We start from the raw sequence: 21,466 nt of genomic DNA, 5'->3' as shown, positions 1-21,466 counted from the left end.
CTATACTCACCCTCTACTCACTGACAACTATACTCTCTGACAACTGTACTCACCCTCTACTCACTGACAACTGTACTCACCCTCTACTCACTGACAGCACTCACCCTCTACTCACTGACAACTGTACTCACCCTCTACTCACTGACAGCACTCACCATCTACTCACTGAAAACTGTACTCAGTGACAGCACTCTCCCTCTACTCACTGGCAGCGCTTACGTTCTACTCACTGACAACTGTACTCATCCTCTACTCACTGACAGCATTCACCCTCTACTTGCTGACAGCACTCACCTTCTACTCACTGACAACTGTACTCACCTTCTACTCACTGACAACTGTACTCACCTTCTACTCACTGACAACTGCACTTACCTTCTACTCACTGACAACTGTACTTACCTTCTACTCACTGAAAACTGTACTCACTGACAGCACTCACCTTCTACTCACTGACAGCACTCACCTTCTACTCACTGACAGCACTCACCTTCTACTCACTGACAGCACTCACCTTCTACTCACTGACAGCACACACCTTCTACTCACTGACAGCACTCACCCACTACTCACTGGCAGCACTCACCCACTACTCACTGGCAGCACTCACCTTCTACTTACTGACAACTGTACTCATCGACAAGGGGAACTCACTCTCTACTCACTGACAGTATTCACCCTCTACTCACTGACAGCACTCTCAGTGCTATCTCTCAACACAATGTTACCTCTCACTAACCCCGGTGCTGCCTCTCAACACAGTGCTAGCTCTCATGTACCCCAGTGCCACCTCTCAACACAGTGCTACCTCTCACTAACCCCGGTGCTACCTCTCAACAGTGCTGCCTCTCACTAAGCCCATTGCTACCTCACCCCAGTGTTGTCTCTCGCTAACCCCAGTACTACCTCTCAACACAATCTTACCTCTCACTAACCCCGGTGCTGCCTCTCAACACAGTGCTAGCTCTCACTTACCCCCAGTGCTACCTCTCAACACAGTACTACCTCTCCCTAACCCCAGTGCTACCTCTCAACACAGTGCTGCCTCTCACTAAGCCCATTGCTACCTCACTTACCCCAGTGCTGTCTCTCGCTAACCCCAGTACTACCTCTCAACACAATCTTACCTCTCACTAACCCCAGTGCTGCCTCTCAACACAGTGCTACCTCTCAACACAGTGCTGCCTCTCACTAACCCCAGTGCTACCTCCCAACACAGTGCTGCCTCTCAACACAATGTTATCTTTCACTAACCCCAGGGCTGCCTCTCACTAGGCCCAGTGCTACCTCACTTACCCCAGTGCTATCTCTCACTAACCCCAGTGCTGCCTCTCAACACAATGTTATCTTTCACTAACCCCAGGGCTGCCTCTCACTAGGCCCAGTGCTACCTCACTTACCCCAGTGCTATCTCTCACTAACCCCAGTGCTGCCTCCCACTAACCCCAGTGCTACCTCTCAACACAATCTTATCTCTCACTAACCCCAGTGCTGCCTCTTAACATAGTGCTACCTCTCAACACTATTGTACCTCTCACTAACCCCAGTGCTACCTCTCAACAGTGCTGCCTCTCACTAACCCTGGTGCTGTCTCTCAACGCAGTGCTACCTCTCACTACAATGTTACCTCTAACTAACCCCAGTGCTACCTCTCAACACAGTGCTACCTTTCACTTACCCCAGTGCTGACTCTCAACACAGTGCTACCTCTCACTAACCCCAGTGTTGCCTCTCACTAACCCCAGTACTACCTCTCAACACAATGTTACCTTTCACTAACCCCAGTTCTATTTCTCAACACAATGTTACCTTTCACTAACCCCAGTACTAACTCTCACTAACCCTAGTGCTACCTCACTTACCCCAGTGCTATCTCTCACTAATCCCAGTGCTGCCTCTCAATGCAGTGCTATCTCTCACTAACCCTGGTGCTGCCCCTCAACACAGTGCTACCTCTCAACACAATGTTACCCCTCAACATAGTGTTATCTCTCAACACAGTGCTATCTCTCACTTACCCCAGTGCTGCCTCTCACTAACCCCAGTGCTGCCTCTCACTAACCTCGGTGCTGCCTCTCAACGCAGTGCTACCTCTCAACGCAATGTTACCTCTCAACACAGTGCTATCTCTCAACACAGTGCTATCTCTCACTTACCCCCAGTGCTGCCTCTCAACACAGTGCTACCTCTCACTAACCCCAGTGCTACCTCCCAACACAGTGCTGCCTCTCAAAACAATGTTACCTTTCACTAACCCCAGTGCTGCCTATCAACACAGTGCTATCTCTCACTAACCCCAGTGCTGCCTCTCACTAAGCCCAGTGCTACCTCACTTACCCCAGTGCTGCCTCCCACTAACCCCAGTGCTACCTCTCAACACAATCTTACCTCTCACTAACCCCAGTTCTATCTCACAACACAATGTTACCTTTCACTAACCACAGTTCTAACTCTCACTAACCCCAGTGCTACCTCACTCACCCCAGTGCTATCTCACACTAATCCCAGTGCTGCCTCTCAATGCAGTGCTATCTCTCACTAACCCTGGTGCTGCCTCTCAACACAGTGCTACCTCTCAACACAATGTTACCTCTCAACACAATGTTACCTCTCAACACAGTGCTATCTCTCACTTACCCCAGTGCTGCCTCTCACTAACCCCGGTGCTGCCTTTCAACACAGTGCTAGCTCTCACTTACCCCAGTGCTGCCTCTCAACACAGTGATAGCTCTCACCACAATGTTACCTCTCACTAACCCCGGTGCTGCCTCTCAACACAGTGCTAGCTCTCACTTACCCCAGTGCTGCCTCTCGACACAGTGCTAGCTCTCACTAACCCCAGTGTTGCCTCTCAACAGTGCTGCCTCTCACTAACCCCAGTGCTACCTCTCAACACAATGTTACCTTTCACTAACCCCAGTGCTAACTCTCACTAACCCCAGTGCTACCTCACTCACCCCAGTGCTACCTCACTCACCCCAGTGCTGCCTCTCAATGCAGTGCTATCTCTCACTAACCCTGGTGCTGCCTCTCAACACAGTGCTATCTCTCAACACAATGTTACCTCTCACTAACCCCGGTGCTGCCTCTCAACACAGTGCTAGCTCTCAGGTACCCCAGTGCCACCTCTCAACACAGTGCTACCTCTCACTAACCCCGGTGCTACCTCTCAACAGTGCTGCCTCTCACTAAGCCCATTGCTACCTCACCCCAGTGTTGTCTCTCGCTAACCCCAGTACTACCTCTCAACACAATCTTACCTCTCACTAACCCCAGTGCTGCCTCTCAACACAGTGCTGCCTCTCACTAACCCCAGTGCTACCTCTCAACACAGTGTTGCCTTTCACTAACCCCAGTGCTACCTCTCAACACAGTGCTGTCTTTCACTAACCCCAGTGCTACCTCTTACTTACCCCAGCGCTACCTCTCACTTACACCAGCGCTACCTCTCACTAACCCTAGTGCTACCTCTCAACATAATGTTACCTCTAACTAACCCCAGTGCTGCCTCTCAACGCAATGCTACCTCTCAACACAATGTTACCTCTGACTAACCCGGTGCTGCCTCTCAACACAGTGCTACCTCTCAACACAATGTTACCTCTGACTAACCCAGTGCTGCCTCTCAACACAATGTTTCCTCTCACTAACCCCAGTGCTACCTCTCAACACAGTGCTACCTCTCAACACAGTGCTGCCTCTCAACGCAGTGCTACCTCTCACTTACCCCAGCGCTGCCTCTAAAAACAATGTTATCTCTCACTAACCCCAGTGCTACTTCTCAACACAATGTTACCTCTAACTAACCCCAGTTCTACCTCTCAACACAGTGCTACCTCTCAACACAATGTTACCTCTCACTTACCCCAGTGCTGCCTCTCAATGCAGTGCTGCCTCTAAAAACAATGTTATCTCTCACTAACCCCAGTGCTACTTCTCAACACAATGTTACCTCTAACTAACCCCAGTTCTACCTCTCAACACAGTGCTACCTCTTAACACAATGTTACCTCTCAACACAATGTTACCTCTCACTTACCCCAGTGCTGCCTCTCAATGCAGTGCAACCTCTCACTAACCCTGGTGCTACCTCTCAACACAGTGCTATCTCTCAACAAAGTGATGCCTCGCAACGTAATGCTACATCTCAACACAATGCTGCCTCTCAACACAATGCTGCCTCTCACTAACCCAAGTGCTACCTCTCAACACAGTGCTAACTCTCACTAACCCCCCAGTGCTGCCTCTCAACACAGTGCTGATCCCAGTGATGCCTCTCAATGCAGTGCTGTCTCTCACTAACCCCAGTGCTACCTCTCAACACAGTGCTGCCTCTCAACACAATGCTGCCTCTCACTAACCCAAGTGCTACCTCTCAACACAGTGCTAACTCTCACTAACCCCCCAGTGCTGCCTCTCAACACAGTGCTGACCCGAGTGATGCATCTCACTAACCCCAGTGCTGCCTCTCAACACAGTGCTAACTCTCACTAACCCCAGTGCTGCCTCTCAACGCAGTGATGCCTCTTGACACAATGTTATCTCTCACTCACCCCAGTACTGCCTCTTAACACAATGTTGCTTCTCACTAACCCCAGTGCTACCTCTCACTAACCCCCGGTGCTGCCTCTCAACACAGTGCTAGCATCTCCTTAGTGCCAAATCACGTACCTGTACGTGATTTCGTTTCCTGGGTCTGGGGAACATGCGCGCTGCAAGCGACCATCTCCTGCTGTGTATGTACACAGCGGGAGCCAATCAGCAGGTCCAATGGATCTGATGTCTGCTGGGACCCGCCAAGGCAGACAGAATGAACAATATTGGAGGCAGTAGGGATGGTTGTCTGTTGAGCAGTTGGATCTTTTTTGAGATGGCCTTGGGCCAACCTTGTTTAAGAAAAGCCTTTTGGCATTCCAGCTGTGTAGGGTTTAACCACCTCCTGCCTGGTCTATTGTAAAATTACAGCCGCCCCGGAGCCTCTGTCTTCTGGGTGGACGTTATATGACACCCTCCCGGTTGCGTGCCTTGTGTGTCCCCTAGGGGTGTTTCGTCACATATGGCGACCCATCACATTTGGCTGCCCGCTGGAGTGGGCATGCGCGACGCCGCCATATGCGTTCCAACACTTATAAAACTTTTGTCACTTTTAACACTTTTTTAAAAGTGTTTAAAAAAATAAAAAGTGTTTTTGTCACTTTTAACACTTTTAAAACGTAAAGTTTTAAAAGTGTTGGAACGCATATGGGGCGCTGTCGCGCATGCGCACTCCAGCGGGAAGCCAAATGTGATGGGTCGCCATATGTGACAAAACAGGGGCCGTGCAGTGGCACAATCTGTGACCTGCTGTGTCCACCAGACACAGCGGAAGACAGATCGCTATACCGGGCCGGCCCTGGTACCATGTGATGGCTGTGACCAATCACAGTGACATTGTTGCCAACCATCAGTATTTATACTGGCAGCCAGTAAAAAACAGGCACTTTTCTACTGCCAGTAAATGCCAGTGACAGGAAGAAGTTGCCAGTAAAAAAATGTCTGACGGTTGGCTTGATACTGCACATGTACAATTCTGGTCTGGAGCCGGCCGAGACTATTGAAGTGCCTGCTACAGTGTGTTCGGGCAGCACCGGCAGGGGCGGGTCTACCACAGGTGTGCCTGAGCATGTCGTGTGATGGTGCAAGGGAGCTGAGCAGAGCGGCCGGAGCCTCGTGTGCAGGTCTGTGGGACAGGAGTGGGGCTGTCAGTGCTGTTTGGACTGAAGGGACCACCTGGTGTGGAGAGAGACTGTGATTCAGGAGGAGACGCGTCGTGTCGTTGAGGTGTCCTCATCATCTGTGCTGCTGCACACTGCTGTCAATGTCATTGTGAGAGTCAGTTTCATGTGTGTGCGTGCCTCCCCATTCTTATTTCTTGCCCCGTGAGCTACTTACTATATCAAAAATAAGATAGAAATATATTTTTTTTAAGTTAATATCTACTTTTGGAAAATTCCAGTAAAAACTTGGCTGTGCCAGTAAATTTTGGATGTTGTGTCAGTAAATTTCAATCTGGTAGGTTGGCAGCACTGCACAGTGATCACATGTCAAATGTACACAATGGCTTATAGTCATAGCCAATCATTGTGTACTGTTGTGATCTCTGTGATTGGTCCCTGTGATCACATGGTACAGACAGGGCTAATCACAGCACACCTGTACCATGTGATAGCCAATCACAGCTATTGCAATAATACATAATGACACATGAATTGATGCCATTCATAAAAAATAAGCGAGTACACCCCTCACATTTTGTAAATATTTTATTATCTTTTCATGTGACAACACTGAAGAAATGACACATTGCTACAATGTAAAGTAGTGAGTGTACAGCTTGTATAACAGTGTAAATTTGCTGTCCCCTCAAAATAACTCAACACACAGCCATTAATGTCTAAACCGCTGGCAACAAAAGTGAGTACACCCCTGAAAATTGTGAAAAAGTGAAAATGTCCAAATTGGTCCCAAAGTGTCAATATTTTGTGTGGCCACCATTATTTTCCAGCACTGCCTTAACCCTCTTGGGCATGGAGTTCACCAGAGCTTCACAGGTTGCCACTGGAGTTCTCTTCCCCTCCTCCATGACGACATCACAGAGCTGGTGGATGTTGGAGACCTTGCACTCCTCCACCTTCCGTTTGAGGATGCCCCACAGATGCTCAATAGGGTTTAGGTCTGGAGACATGCTTGGCCAGTCCATCACCTTTACCCTCAGCTTCTTTAGCAAGGCAGTGGTCGTCTTGGAGGTGTGTTTGGGGTCGTTATCATGTTGGAATACTGCCCTGCGGCTCAGTCTCTGAAGGGAGGGGATCATGCTCGACTTCAGTATGTGACAGTACATTTTGGCATTCATGGTTCCCTCAATGAACTGTAGCTCCCCAGTGCTGGCAGCACTCATGCAGCCCCAGACCATGACACTCCCACCACCATGCTTGACTGTAGGCAAGACACACTTGTCTTTGTACTCCTCACCTGGTACCGCCACACAGGCTTGACACCATCTGAACCAAGTAAGTTTATTTTGGTCTCATCCCCAAAAATGGGGATATTTATTACAGCAAAAAGTACAAAATATTGTTTTTTGTTCAAAATTGTGGCTCTTTTTTTGTTTATAGCGCAAAAAATAAAAACCGCAGAGGTGATCAAATACCACCAAAAGAAAGCTCTATTTGTGGGGAAAAAAGGACGTCAATTTTGTTTGGGTGCAACGTCGCACGACCGCGCAATTGTCAATTAAAATGACGCAGTGCCGAATCGCAAAAAATGGCCTGGTCATTCAGCAGCCAAATCTTCCAGGGCTGAAGTGGTTAACCACTTGTTTACTGGGCACTTAAACCCCCCTCCAGACCAATTTTCAGCTTTCAGCGCTGTCGCACTTTGAATGACCATTGCGCGGTCATACAACACTGTACCCAAATTAAATTTTTATCATTTTTTCCCACAAATAGAGGTTTCTTTTGGTGGCATTCGATCACCTCTGCGGTTTTTATTTTTTGTTAAAAAAATTTAAAAAGACTGAATTTAAAAAAATATATATATTTTTTTTATATTTTGTTATAAAATGTTGCAAACAGGTAATTTTTCTCCTTCATTGATGTACGCTGATGAGGCTGCACTGATGGTCACCAATAGGCTACACTGATAGGCACCGATGGGCTGCACTGATGGGCACCGATAGGGCAGCACTGGTGGGCACTGAGAGGTGACACTGAGAGGTGGCACTGAAGGGCATTGATAGGTGGCATTGGTGGGCACTGAGAAGTGGCACTGATAGGTGGCACTGATAACTGGCAGTGATGGGCACTGATAGGTTACACTGAAAGGCAGCACTGCTAGGTGGCACTGATTGGCACCACTGGTGGGCATTGATAGGTGGCACTTGTGGGAATTGACAGGTGGCACTGTGGCACTGGCAGGTGGCACTGGCAAGCACAGAGGAGGAGGCAGATGTGCCTCCTTCCTCTTCGGGACCGATGTCCCTTGAACATAAGCCGGTGATCAGCTTTTTTTTCTCCTCACACTGTCAGCGTGAGGAAAAAAAAAAAAAATTACCGAGCTTTTGTTTACACACGTGATCAGATGTCATTGGCTGACAGCTGATTACGTGGTAAGGGGCCGCGATCGGCCCCTTACTCGGATCGGTGATCACCCGAGTCTCGGTTAATCACGCCGCGCGTGCCCTGCAGGGGGAGCGCTGGGAGCGCGCAAAGGGGAGGACGTCCTATGATGGCCTCCCAGAAATTCAGGTCAACGCTGGGGCCATCATTCGGCTACAGCACGGACCTCAAGTGGTTAAAGTATAACTAAAGGCAAAACTTTTGTTTTTTGTTTTTTTTTTTTTAGATAGAGGGCAGAGAGATTAGAACACCTGTCAATTTTGATTGCTGTCTCTGCCCCCATTATGGAGATTCTCCCTCTGTTTGTCCTGTTTACCATTATCATTGAAAAGGAAAAAAAAAAGGAGATCCCACATTTTTGGATTGTCCCCTGAAAAGTAATAGAGGGGGAAATCTTCCAATGGGGCATGAGTTCTGGTGACCTGGGGGTCCCCAAGGGATTCCCCTCATTTTCTGGTATTTCCTCTCACTTCCTTTTTTGGCTATGGGACAGGAAGTGAAGGGAAGTCTCCCTGCATTGGGACACAAATGGTGAAAAAAAAAAAAATCTGACAGGGGTTATCATAGTTGCCAAGATTGTAAAAAAAAAAAAAGAAAAGTGGAACACTTTTGTGGCTGTAGGCGGAGCCGTACAATAATTAGGGGGAGAGGGGGAAAGGGGAAGAGGGAAATGACGCGACAGCAGCCCCAGATCCTACACAATAAAAATATGTGTATTCTAGAAAGTTTAACAATCAGCAGATAAAGTCACTCCAAAGACATGCTGGTAGGTTAATTGGATCCTGTCTAAAATTGTCCCTAGTATGTATGAATGTGAGTTAGGGACCTTAGATTGTAAGCTCCTTGAGGGTAGGGACTGATGTGAATGTACAATGTATATGTAAAGCGCTGCGTAAATTGACGGCGCTATATAAGTACCTGAAATAAAATAAATAAATAAATAAATAAAGTTACTCCAAACACCTGGTGTTAGCACTTCAATCATCCCGGCACCATGGTTGTTATGGTGTCAGGATGATTAAAGAGCCCCCACCTCACACCAGGAGTCCCCGGTGGAGCCCCCCCTCACACCAGGAGTCCCCGGCGGAGCCCCCCCTCACACCAGGAGTCCCCGGCGGAGCCCCCCCTCACACCAGAAGTCCCCGGCGGAGCCCCCCCTCACACCAGGAGTCCACGGTGGAGCTCCCCCTCGCATCAGGAGTCCTCGGCGGAGCCCCCCCTCGCATCAGGAGTCCCCGGCGGAGCTCCCCCTCGCATCAGGAGTCCCCGGCGGAGCCCCCCCTCGCATCAGGAGTCCCCGGCGGAGCTCCACCTCGCATCAGGAGTCCCCGGCGAAGCCCCCCCTCGCATCAGGAGTCCCCGGCGGAGCCCCCCTCGCATCAGGAGTCCCCGGCGGAGCCCCCCCTTGCATCAGAAGTCTCCGGCGGAGCCCCCCCTCGCATCAGGAGTCCCCGGCGGAGCCCCCCCTCGCATCAGGAGTCCCCGGCGGAGCCCCCCCTCGCATCAGGAGTCCCCGGCGGAGCTCCCCCTCGCATCAGGAGTCCCCAGGGAAGCCCCCCCTCGCATCAGGAGTCCCCGGCGGAGCTCCCCCTCGCATCAGGAGTCCCCGGCGGAGGCCCCCCTCGCATCAGGAGTCCCCGGCGGAGCCCCCCCTCGCATCAGGAGTCCCCGGCGGAGCCCCCCTCGCATCAGGAGTCCCCGGCGGAGCCCCCCCTCGCATCAGAAGTCTCCGGCGGAGCCCCCCCTCGCATCAGGAGTCCCCGGCGGAGCCCCCGCTCGCATCAGGTGTCCCCAGTGGAGCCCCCCTTACGATTCCCAGAGCTTTTCTTCCAATAATAATAATCCAAAAAGTGACAAAAAAAAACAAACGAAACTCCATATTAAGTGTAACTAATGAATCCATAGAACCACTGTGCAAATAGAATATAAAAAAGCAATAAATACAGCACTCTAAAATAAGTAATGGTAGTGCAACTATGTGATCTGTGCAATAATAATATAGAATAAATATATATAAATAATGACAGATAAAAATCCACACAAGTGCAATAAATAATAATTAAGTCCAATGGTATCAAAAAGGTGCTTAGATCAGTGAAGAAACGTGCCCTTGGTAAAAAGGTCCCATAGACGATACAATCAAAATTGATAAAACAGCTCCACGATCCTCCTCAAAATGACTCTCCTAGGGATCTCTCGTCCTAACACCGCATAGGATTTTCCCTATAGAACCTCCATTCACGTGGTTGTTTTACATTTCTATTATATTCATTTTTTTGAGCAATATTTATTATACTTTTTTGAGCGTCACTTAATCATCAGTTTTTTACACCATTTATATTTTAATTTGATTGAGCGCTACATTCATTTAATATTTTGTTACCTACATTTACTAGCGCCTGGGTTGTCCACTATTTGCGCCTGAATTATGCCTACTCTACATGAATGGGTGCCCGGATTGCGCCTACTTGACCCCTATTAGCGGCTCAGTTGCTGCTGCTCTGTACCAGCCAATTTAGATAGCTACAGCTTGTGCGCAAGTGTGGTAGAGCAGAGAGCGCCCCTTCAAGCCCAGCAGCGTGCGGGTGTGATTTCCAATGCTGCCTATCAGTGCCGGGACAAGGTCACCCAGTGCCCAGGGCGAACATACCAGATTGCGCCCCCCCCCATTTACAGTGCAAGGGTTCAGTAGCAAGTGATGCAGAGCTCAGGAATGGAAAAAAAAAACATATTAAGGATTGTGGAAATAGGGTTCAGAAGACTGGTATAAAACCCAATATGTTATATATTGCAGTTTAACAATCATTAGATGTGGTGGCTGCATTAGTTTTATTTTAGGCTTTTCCCCTCTGTTTTCACCTGGCGATCTGGCCAGTGGCATATGTCCTGTATTAGAGTGCCCCCAATCTGGATAAAGGAGCACAGAAGGCACAGCTGATAGCAGCATAGTCAGTCTGGGAAGGAGGGTAGTGTTAGATGTACTAGCAGATTTAGCCAAACTCAATAGCCTATGAAAAACAGGATCACACATTCTCCACACTTCAGCACACTGGACTCCTCTACTTTCTGCTCTGCTGTCTAAAGTCAACATGGGAAAGAGAATGAGGAGGACACGCTCTGACACACAGGGGGCTCTGACACACAGGGGGGCTCTGACACACAGGGGGCTCTGACACACAGGGGGGCTCTGACACACAGGGGGTTCTGACACACAGGGGGGCTCTGACACACAGGGGGGCTCTGACACACAGGGGGCTCTGACACACAGGGGGGCTCTGACACACAGGGGGCTCTGACACACAGGGGGCTCTGACACACAGGGGGGCTCTGACACACAGGGGGGCTCTGACACACAGGGGGCTCTGACACACAGGGGGGCTCTGACACACAGGGGGCTCTGACACACAGGGGGCTCTGACACACAGGGGGGCTCTGACACACAGGGGGGCTCTGACACACAGGGGGCTCTGACACACAGGGGGGCTCTGACACACAGGGGGCTCTGACACACAGGGGGCTCTGACACACAGGGGGGCTCTGACACACAGGGGGGCTCTGACACACAGGGGGCTCTGACACACAGGGGGGCTCTGACACACAGGGGGGCTCTGACACACAGGGGGCTCTGACACACAGGGGGGCTCTGACACACAGGGGGGCTCTGACACACAGGGGGCTCTGACACACAGGGGGGCTCTGACACACAGGGGGCTCTGACACACAGGGGGGCTCTGACACACAGGGGGCTCTGACACACAGGGGGGCTCTGACACACAGGGGGCTCTGACACACAGGGGGCTCTGACACACAGGGGGCTCTGACACACAGGGGGCTCTGACACACAGGGGGGCTCTGACACACAGGGGGGCTCTGACACACAGGGGGCTCTGACACACAGGGGGGCTCTGACACACAGGGGGCTCTGACACACAGGGGGGCTCTGACACACAGGGGGCTCTGACACACAGGGGGGCTCTGACACACAGGGGGCTCTGACACACAGGGGGGCTCTGATTCCCAACAACATCGATGGCATTTGCAGCTTGCTGAAATAATGTTTCCCCAGCCTTTATCCCCAGTCTGCACATGTACAGAGCTCTATGCTAACACCTCAGCTCTTTTCTGGGAATGTGGGGCTGACAGAGCAGGGGAGGGCTCAATAGACTGACAGGAGACTGAGCTAATAGGGACAGGTATTTATTTTTTCATTGCACCCAGCTTATATCAGGCAAATAATATAGTAAGTACACTGCTGTTAGTGAGACATATCCTGTGTTTAGGATGGGAGACAGCTGGGGGGAGTTAGTTAAGCACTGGATCCCCTCCCTATACACAAGTACTAGATGGATCAGCAGAGAACATTAACAAATGAAAAGTCCCAGTATATTCCCAACATATATAAGAATTGTTCTTCACTTTTTGTAAACCTGCTCTGCAAAGTACAGGGCGAGTTTACAGCACAGCCAGGTACAGTTTGGAAGGCAGAGCAGTGGGGACTCACATGGAAGAAAACTAACATCCATCCTGTGAGATCTTCATGTTGGGAGAGCTGTATGATGTATGCAGGGGGCGGAAAGCAATGATCGGAACTGCACTGTTGTATCATCTTGCTCCGCCCACCTGTAGAGGAGCTCTCAGTGTCACAGCCCGATCCAGCCAGCCAGACTGATGAGAAATCAAGGCCAGTAGAATGAATTCTTCTCCCTCTGTGCCAGAATGTGGTTGCCGCTGTAGAGAGGAGGCAAGCAATATGTATGGGTGCATCCTCAGCCCACTTTTTGGGCAGACTGTACAATTGAGTGGAGCCATAACCTAAATATTCTCTGCATGCTCATGCTGCTGTCGGCGACCTAGAGCCCCCTCCCACACTCCTCCCACACCCTGCCCAGGGCAGCCGATCCTCCCGCCCACCCCTTGTACCGGCCCTGCTGCCTATAGATGGCAGTGCTGAGCCGATGACGTCACTGAGAATCCAGCTTCAAGATAAAGAGAGCACTGCTATAACCTCGCCGGACGCCGTGGCGTGCGTCCTTAATCCAAGCTGCATTGGAGGCATAGTCGGCGGCAGGTCCACGAGTTCTAGTCTACCCTGCCAACTGGGAGGTTTCTGTCGAACTGTCTTGCACGTCCACGAGTTCTAGTCTACCCAGGGCTATGTGGATAGGGTTGTGCAACACACACATTTTTTTTCCTACATTTTTTTAATTATTCATTTTATTTATGGTATTTATGATTTTCATTTATTATTTTTATACCCCTTTATATTTATTCATTATTCATTTCATCAAGCACCCATTTTTATACACCATTATTTATTTTTAGATTTACCCATTATTATATTTTTTTTTTCTTTTTCTACACCATTTTTTATTTTTCATATGCATTTATTATTTTTATACACCCTGATTCATAGTTATTTTTATATTTATTAATTATTATCCTCATTATTTTTCTTTATTTTTATACACCCTTATTTAGAGTTATTTTTATATTTATTAACTATTATATTTATCATTATTATTTATTTTATACACCCTTTTTTTTTATCTTTATTCTTTAAATTTATTCATAAATGTATCCTTTTTTATTTTTTTATATACATTTTTATTCATTATCTTTATTTTTTTATGTATATTTATACTCTCTTATTTTTTTATTTTATATTACTTTTATTTGTTTATATTTTTAACCTATTTTTTTCCATTCACAATCTTTTATTTATATTTATTTATTATTAATGTCATCGCACACCCATTTTTATTTTTATACACCGTTATTTATTTTTAGATTTACTCATTATTAAGAAAGCGGGGCCCCATTCACAGGGGCCCTGGGGCCCAGGAACCATTCCTAACAAGGAAGAGACCTGGTGTAGTATAAAAGGGGTTTTTAACCGATTCAGCCCTCGGAAGATTTTACCCCCTTCCTGACCAGAGCACTTTTTACGATTCGGCACTGCGTCTCTTTAACTGACAATTGCGCGGTCGTGCGACGTTGTACCCAAACAAAATTGACGTCCTTTTTTTCCCCCCACAAATAGAGCTTTCTTTTGGTGGTGTTTGATCACCTCTGTGGTTTTTATTTTTTGCGCTATAAACATAAAAATAGAGCGATAATTTTGAGAAAAAAAAAGCAATATTTTTTTACTTTTTGCTATAATAAATATCCCCCAAAATATAAAAAAAAACCTTTTTTTTCCTCAGTTTAGACCAATATGAATTCTTCTACGTAATTTTAGTTAAAAAAAATCGCAATAAGCGATTGGTTTGTGCAAAATTTATAGCGTCTACAAAACGGGACAGTTTTATGGCACTTTTATTAATAATTTTTTTTTAATTAGCAATGGCGATCTGCGATTTTTACCGTGACTGCGACATTATGGCGGACAATTTTGACACTATTTTGGGACCATTGTCATTTATACAGCGATCAGTGCTTTAAAAATGCACTGATTACTGTGTAAATGACCCTGGCAGGGAAGGGGTTAACCACTAGGGGGCAGTGAAGGGGTTAAGTGTGTCCTAGGGAGTGATTCTAACTGTTAGGGGGGGGGTGGGCTTCAACACACAGGACAGTGATCACTGCTCTCGATGACAGGGAGCAGTGATCTCTGTCATGTCACTAGGCAGAACGGGGAAATGCTTTGTTTACAAAAGCATCTCCCCGTTCTACCTCTCCGTGACACGATTGCGGGCATCCGACCGACATCGAGTCCACGGGACCCGCTGTCACGGAGGACGTGGCACTCGCGCGCCCGCAACACCGCTTCTTAAAGGGGACATACCTGTTTGCCCTTTTGCCCCCAGTGCCATTCTGCTGATGTACATCAGCGTGCGCTGGTCAGCAAGCGATTAAAATAGAAATGGTAAGCAAAACATTTGTGTATAGATATAAAAAATAAAAAAACTATAAATATCTTTGTTGCCTTTTTTATAAGTGATCACATTCCCTCTGTTCTCAGCTGCATAAGAGCTTGGGGAGGAGAAGCAGCAGCACACTGATCTTCTCAGTGAAAAGCTGTGCAGTGGGGGGGGGGGGGGGGGTGTCAGGACAAGTCTGATCATTGGAGGAGAGCAGGCTGAGTTCCCATCATAGCTAGAGAACTGACCACGCTGTGCTCTCCTGCTTAGTGTGGTCAGTTTTTATTAGGAAAGCAGAGGGACTGACAGACACACCAGGGATTTCACATAAAGGAAGCAAAACAAAGAGAACAGGAGACTTTCTCATACAAGTACATGGTACAGCAGGCACATATCAGGAATAGGAAATGACTAGGAATAGGAAATGACATTGTTGCCAACCATCAGTATTTATACTGGCAGCCAGTAAAAAACAGGCACTTTTCTACTGCCAGTAAATGCCAGTGACAGGAAGAAGTTGCCAGTAAAAAAAGTCTGACGGTTGGCTTGATACTGCACATGTACAATTCTGGTCTGGAGCCGGCCGAGACTATTGAAGTGCCTGCTACAGTGTGTTCGGGCAGCACCGGCAGGGGCGGGTCTACCACAGGTGTGCCTGAGCATGTCGTGTGATGGTGCAAGGGAGCTGAGCAGAGCGGCCGGAGCCTCGTGTGCAGGTCTGTGGGACAGGAGTGGGGCTGTCAGTGCTGTTTGGACTGAAGGGACCACCTGGTGTGGAGAGAGACTGTGATTCAGGAGGAGACGCGTCGTGTCGTTGAGGTGTCATCATCATCTGTGCTGCTGCACACTGCTGTCAATGTCATTGTGAGAGTCAGTTTCATGTGTGTGCGTGCCTCCCCATTCTTATTTCTTGCCCCGTGAGCTACTTACTATATCAAAAATAAGATAGAAATATATTTTTTTTAAGTTAATATCTACTTTTGGAAAATTCCAGTAAAAACTTGGCTGTGCCAGTAAATTTTGGATGTTGTGTCAGTAAATTTCAATCTGGTAGGTTGGCAGCACTGCACAGTGATCACATGTCAAATGTACACAATGGCTTATAGTCATAGCCAATCATTGTGTACTGTTGTGATCTCTGTGATTGGTCCCTGTGATCACATGGTACAGACAGGGCTAATCACAGCACACCTGTACCATGTGATAGCCAATCACAGCTATTGCAATAATACATAATGACACATGAATTGATGCCATTCATAAAAAATAAGCGAGTACACCCCTCACATTTTGTAAATATTTTATTATCTTTTCATGTGACAACACTGAAGAAATGACACATTGCTACAATGTAAAGTAGTGAGTGTACAGCTTGTATAACAGTGTAAATTTGCTGTCCCCTCAAAATAACTCAACACACAGCCATTAATGTCTAAACCGCTGGCAACAAAAGTGAGTACACCCCTGAAAATTGTGAAAAAGTGAAAATGTCCAAATTGGTCCCAAAGTGTCAATATTTTGTGTGGCCACCATTATTTTCCAGCACTGCCTTAACCCTCTTGGGCATGGAGTTCACCAGAGCTTCACAGGTTGCCACTGGAGTTCTCTTCCCCTCCTCCATGACGACATCACAGAGCTGGTGGATGTTGGAGACCTTGCACTCCTCCACCTTCCGTTTGAGGATGCCCCACAGATGCTCAATAGGGTTTAGGTCTGGAGACATGCTTGGCCAGTCCATCACCTTTACCCTCAGCTTCTTTAGCAAGGCAGTGGTCGTCATGGAGGTGTGTTTGGGGTCGTTATCATGTTGGAATACTGCCCTGCGGCTCAGTCTCTGAAGGGAGGGGATCATGCTCGACTTCAGTATGTGACAGTACATTTTGGCATTCATGGTTCCCTCAATGAACTGTAACTCCCCAGTGCTGGCAGCACTCATGCAGCCCCAGACCATGACACTCCCACCACCATGCTTGACTGTAGGCAAAAAACACTTGTCTTTGTACTCCTCACCTGGTACCGCCACACAGGCTTGACACCATCTGAACCAAGTAAGTTTATTTTGGTCTCATCCCCAAAAATGGGGATATTTATTACAGCAAAAAGTACAAAATATTGTTTTTTTTTCAAAATTGTCGCTCTTTTTTTGTTTATAGCGCAAAAAATAAAAACCGCAGAGGTGATCAAATACCACCAAAAGAAAGCTCTATTTGTGGGGAAAAAAGGACGTCAATTTTGTTTGGGTGCAACGTCGCACGACCGCGCAATTGTCAATTAAAATGACGCAGTGCCGAATCGCAAAAAATGGCCTGGTCATTCAGCAGCCAAATCTTCCAGGGCTGAAGTGGTTAACCACTTGTTTACTGGGCACTTAAACCCCCCTCCAGACCAATTTTCAGCTTTCAGCGCTGTCGCACTTTGAATGACCATTGCGCGGTCATACAACACTGTACCCAAATTAAATTTTTATCATTTTTTCCCACAAATAGAGGTTTCTTTTGGTGGCATTCGATCACCTCTGCGGTTTTTATTTTTTGTTAAAAAAATTTAAAAAGACTGAATTTAAAAAAATATATATATTTTTTTTATATTTTGTTATAAAATGTTGCAAACAGGTAATTTTTCTCCTTCATTGATGTACGCTGATGAGGCTGCACTGATGGTCACCAATAGGCTACACTGATAGGCACCGATGGGCTGCACTGATGGGCACCGATAGGGCAGCACTGGTGGGCACTGAGAGGTGACACTGAGAGGTGGCACTGAAGGGCATTGATAGGTGGCATTGGTGGGCACTGAGAAGTGGCACTGATAGGTGGCACTGATAACTGGCAGTGATGGGCACTGATAGGTTACACTGAAAGGCAGCACTGCTAGGTGGCACTGATTGGCACCACTGGTGGGCATTGATAGGTGGCACTTGTGGGAATTGACAGGTGGCACTGTGGCACTGGCAGGTGGCACTGGCAAGCACAGAGGAGGAGGCAGATGTGCCTCCTTCCTCTTCGGGACCGATGTCCCTTGAACATAAGCCGATGATCAGCTTTTTTTTCTCCTCACACTGTCAGCGTGAAGAGAAAAAAAAACAATTACCAAGCTTTTGTTTACACACGTGATCAGATGTCATTGGCTGACAGCTGATTACGTGGTAAGGGGCCGCGATCGGCCCCTTACTCGGATCGGTGGTCACCCGAGTCTCGGTTAATCACGCCGCGCGTGCCCTGCAGGGGGAGCGCTGGGAGCGCGCAAAGGGGAGGACGTCCTATGATGGCCTCCCAGAAATTCAGGTCAACGCTGGGGCCATCATTCGGCTACAGCACGGACCTCAAGTGGTTAAAGTATAACTAAAGGCAAAACTTTTGTTTTTTGTTTTTTTTTTTTTAGATAGAGGGCAGAGAGATTAGAACACCTGTCAATTTTGATTGCTGTCTCTGCCCCCATTATGGAGATTCTCCCTCTGTTTGTCCTGTTTACCATTATCATTGAAAAGGAAAAAAAAAAGGAGATCCCACATTTTTGGATTGTCCCCTGAAAAGTAATAGAGGGGGAAATCTTCCAATGGGGCATGAGTTCTGGTGACCTGGGGGTCCCCAAGGGATTCCCCTCATTTTCTGGTATTTCCTCTCACTTCCTTTTTTGGCTATGGGACAGGAAGTGAAGGGAAGTCTCCCTGCATTGGGACACAAATGGTGAAAAAAAAAAAAATCTGACAGGGGTTATCATAGTTGCCAAGATTGTAAAAAAAAAAAGAAAAGTGGAACACTTTTGTGGCTGTAGGCGGAGCCGTACAATAATTAGGGGGAGAGGGGGAAAGGGGAAGAGGGAAATGACGCGACAGCAGCCCCAGATCCTACACAATAAAAATATGTGTATTCTAGAAAGTTTAACAATCAGCAGATAAAGTCACTCCAAAGACATGCTGGTAGGTTAATTGGATCCTGTCTAAAATTGTCCCTAGTATGTATGAATGTGAGTTAGGGACCTTAGAGTGTAAGCTCCTTGAGGGTAGGGACTGATGTGAATGTACAATGTATATGTAAAGCGCTGCGTAAATTGACGGCGCTATATAAGTACCTGAAATAAAATAAATAAATAAAGTTACTCCAAACACCTGGTGTTAGCACTTCAATCATCCCGGCACCATGGTTGTTATGGTGTCAGGATGATTAAAGAGCCCCCACCTCACACCAGGAGTCCCCGGCGGAGCCCCCCCTCACACCAGGAGTCCCCGGCGGAGCCCCCCCTCACACCAGGAGTCCCCGGCGGAGCCCCCCCTCACACCAGAAGTCCCCGGCGGAGCCCCCCCTCACACCAGGAGTCCCCGGCGGAGCCCCCCCTCACACCAGGAGTCCCCGGCGGAGCCCCCCCTCACACCAGAAGTCCCCGGCGGAGCCCCCCCTCACACCAGGAGTCCACGGTGGAGCTCCCCCTCGCATCAGGAGTCCTCGGCGGAGCCCCCCCTCGCATCAGGAGTCCCCGGCGGAGCTCCCCCTCGCATCAGGAGTCCCCAGGGAAGCCCCCCCTCGCATCAGGAGTCCCCGGCGGAGCCCCCCCTCGCATCAGGAGTCCCCGGCGGAGCTCCCCCTCGCATCAGGAGTCCCCAGGGAAGCCCCCCCTCGCATCAGGAGTCCCCGGCGGAGCTCCCCCTCGCATCAGGAGTCCCCGGCGGAGGCCCCCCTCGCATCAGGAGTCCCCGGCGGAGCCCCCCTCGCATCAGGAGTCCCCGGCGGAGCCCCCCCTCGCATCAGAAGTCTCCGGCGGAGCCCCCCCTCACATCAGGAGTCCCCGGCGGAGCTCCCCCTCGCATCAGGTGTCCCCAGTGGAGCCCCCCTTACGATTCCCAGAGCTTTTCTTCCAATAATAATAATCCAAAAAGTGACAAAAAAAAACAAACGAAACTCCATATTAAGTGTAACTAATGAATCCATAGAACCACTGTGCAAATAGAATATAAAAAAGCAATAAATACAGCACTCTAAAATAAGTAATGGTAGTGCAACTATGTGATCTGTGCAATAATAATATAGAATAAATATATATAAATAATGACAGATAAAAATCCACACAAGTGCAATAAATAATAATTAAGTCCAATGGTATCAAAAAGGTGCTTAGATCAGTGAAGAAACGTGCCCTTGGTAAAAAGGTCCCATAGACGATACAATCAAAATTGATAAAACAGCTCCACGATCCTCCTCAAAATGACTCTCCTAGGGATCTCTCGTCCTAACACCGCATAGGATTTTCCCTATAGAACCTCCATTCACGTGGTTGTTTTACATTTCTATTATATTCATTTTTTTGAGCAATATTTATTATACTTTTTTGAGCGTCACTTAATCATCAGTTTTTTACACCATTTATATTTTAATTTGATTGAGCGCTACATTCATTTAATATTTTGTTACCTACATTTACTAGCGCCTGGGTTGTCCACTATTTGCGCCTGAATTATGCCTACTCTACATGAATGGGTGCCCGGATTGCGCCTACTTGACCCCTATTAGCGGCTCAGTTGCTGCTGCTCTGTACCAGCCAATTTAGATAGCTACAGCTTGTGCGCAAGTGTGGTAGAGCAGAGAGCGCCCCTTCAAGCCCAGCAGCGTGCGGGTGTGATTTCCAATGCTGCCTATCAGTGCCGGGACAAGGTCACCCAGTGCCCAGGGCGAACATACCAGATTGCGCCCCCCCCCATTTACAGTGCAAGGGTTCAGTAGCAAGTGATGCAGAGCTCAGGAATGGAAAAAAAAAACATATTAAGGATTGTGGAAATAGGGTTCAGAAGACTGGTATAAAACCCAATATGTTATATATTGCAGTTTAACAATCATTAGATGTGGTGGCTGCATTAGTTTTATTTTAGGCTTTTCCCCTCTGTTTTCACCTGGCGATCTGGCCAGTGGCATATGTCCTGTATTAGAGTGCCCCCAATCTGGATAAAGGAGCACAGAAGGCACAGCTGATAGCAGCATAGTCAGTCTGGGAAGGAGGGTAGTGTTAGATGTACTAGCAGATTTAGCCAAACTCAATAGCCTATGAAAAACAGGATCACACATTCTCCACACTTCAGCACACTGGACTCCTCTACTTTCTGCTCTGCTGTCTAAAGTCAACATGGGAAAGAGAATGAGGAGGACACGCTCTGACACACAGGGGGCTCTGACACACAGGGGGGCTCTGACACACAGGGGGCTCTGACACACAGGGGGGCTCTGACACACAGGGGGTTCTGACACACAGGGGGGCTCTGACACACAGGGGGGCTCTGACACACAGGGGGCTCTGACACACAGGGGGGCTCTGACACACAGGGGGCTCTGACACACAGGGGGCTCTGACACACAGGGGGGCTCTGACACACAGGGGGGCTCTGACACACAGGGGGCTCTGACACACAGGGGGGCTCTGACACACAGGGGGCTCTGACACACAGGGGGCTCTGACACACAGGGG

This window comes from Aquarana catesbeiana, linkage group LG09, assembly GCF_042186555.1.
Source record: "Aquarana catesbeiana isolate 2022-GZ linkage group LG09, ASM4218655v1, whole genome shotgun sequence".
Classification (NCBI taxonomy): Eukaryota; Metazoa; Chordata; class Amphibia; order Anura; family Ranidae; genus Aquarana; species Aquarana catesbeiana.
The sequence above is the reverse complement of the archived record's forward strand: the minus strand, read 5'-3'. Positions refer to the sequence as shown.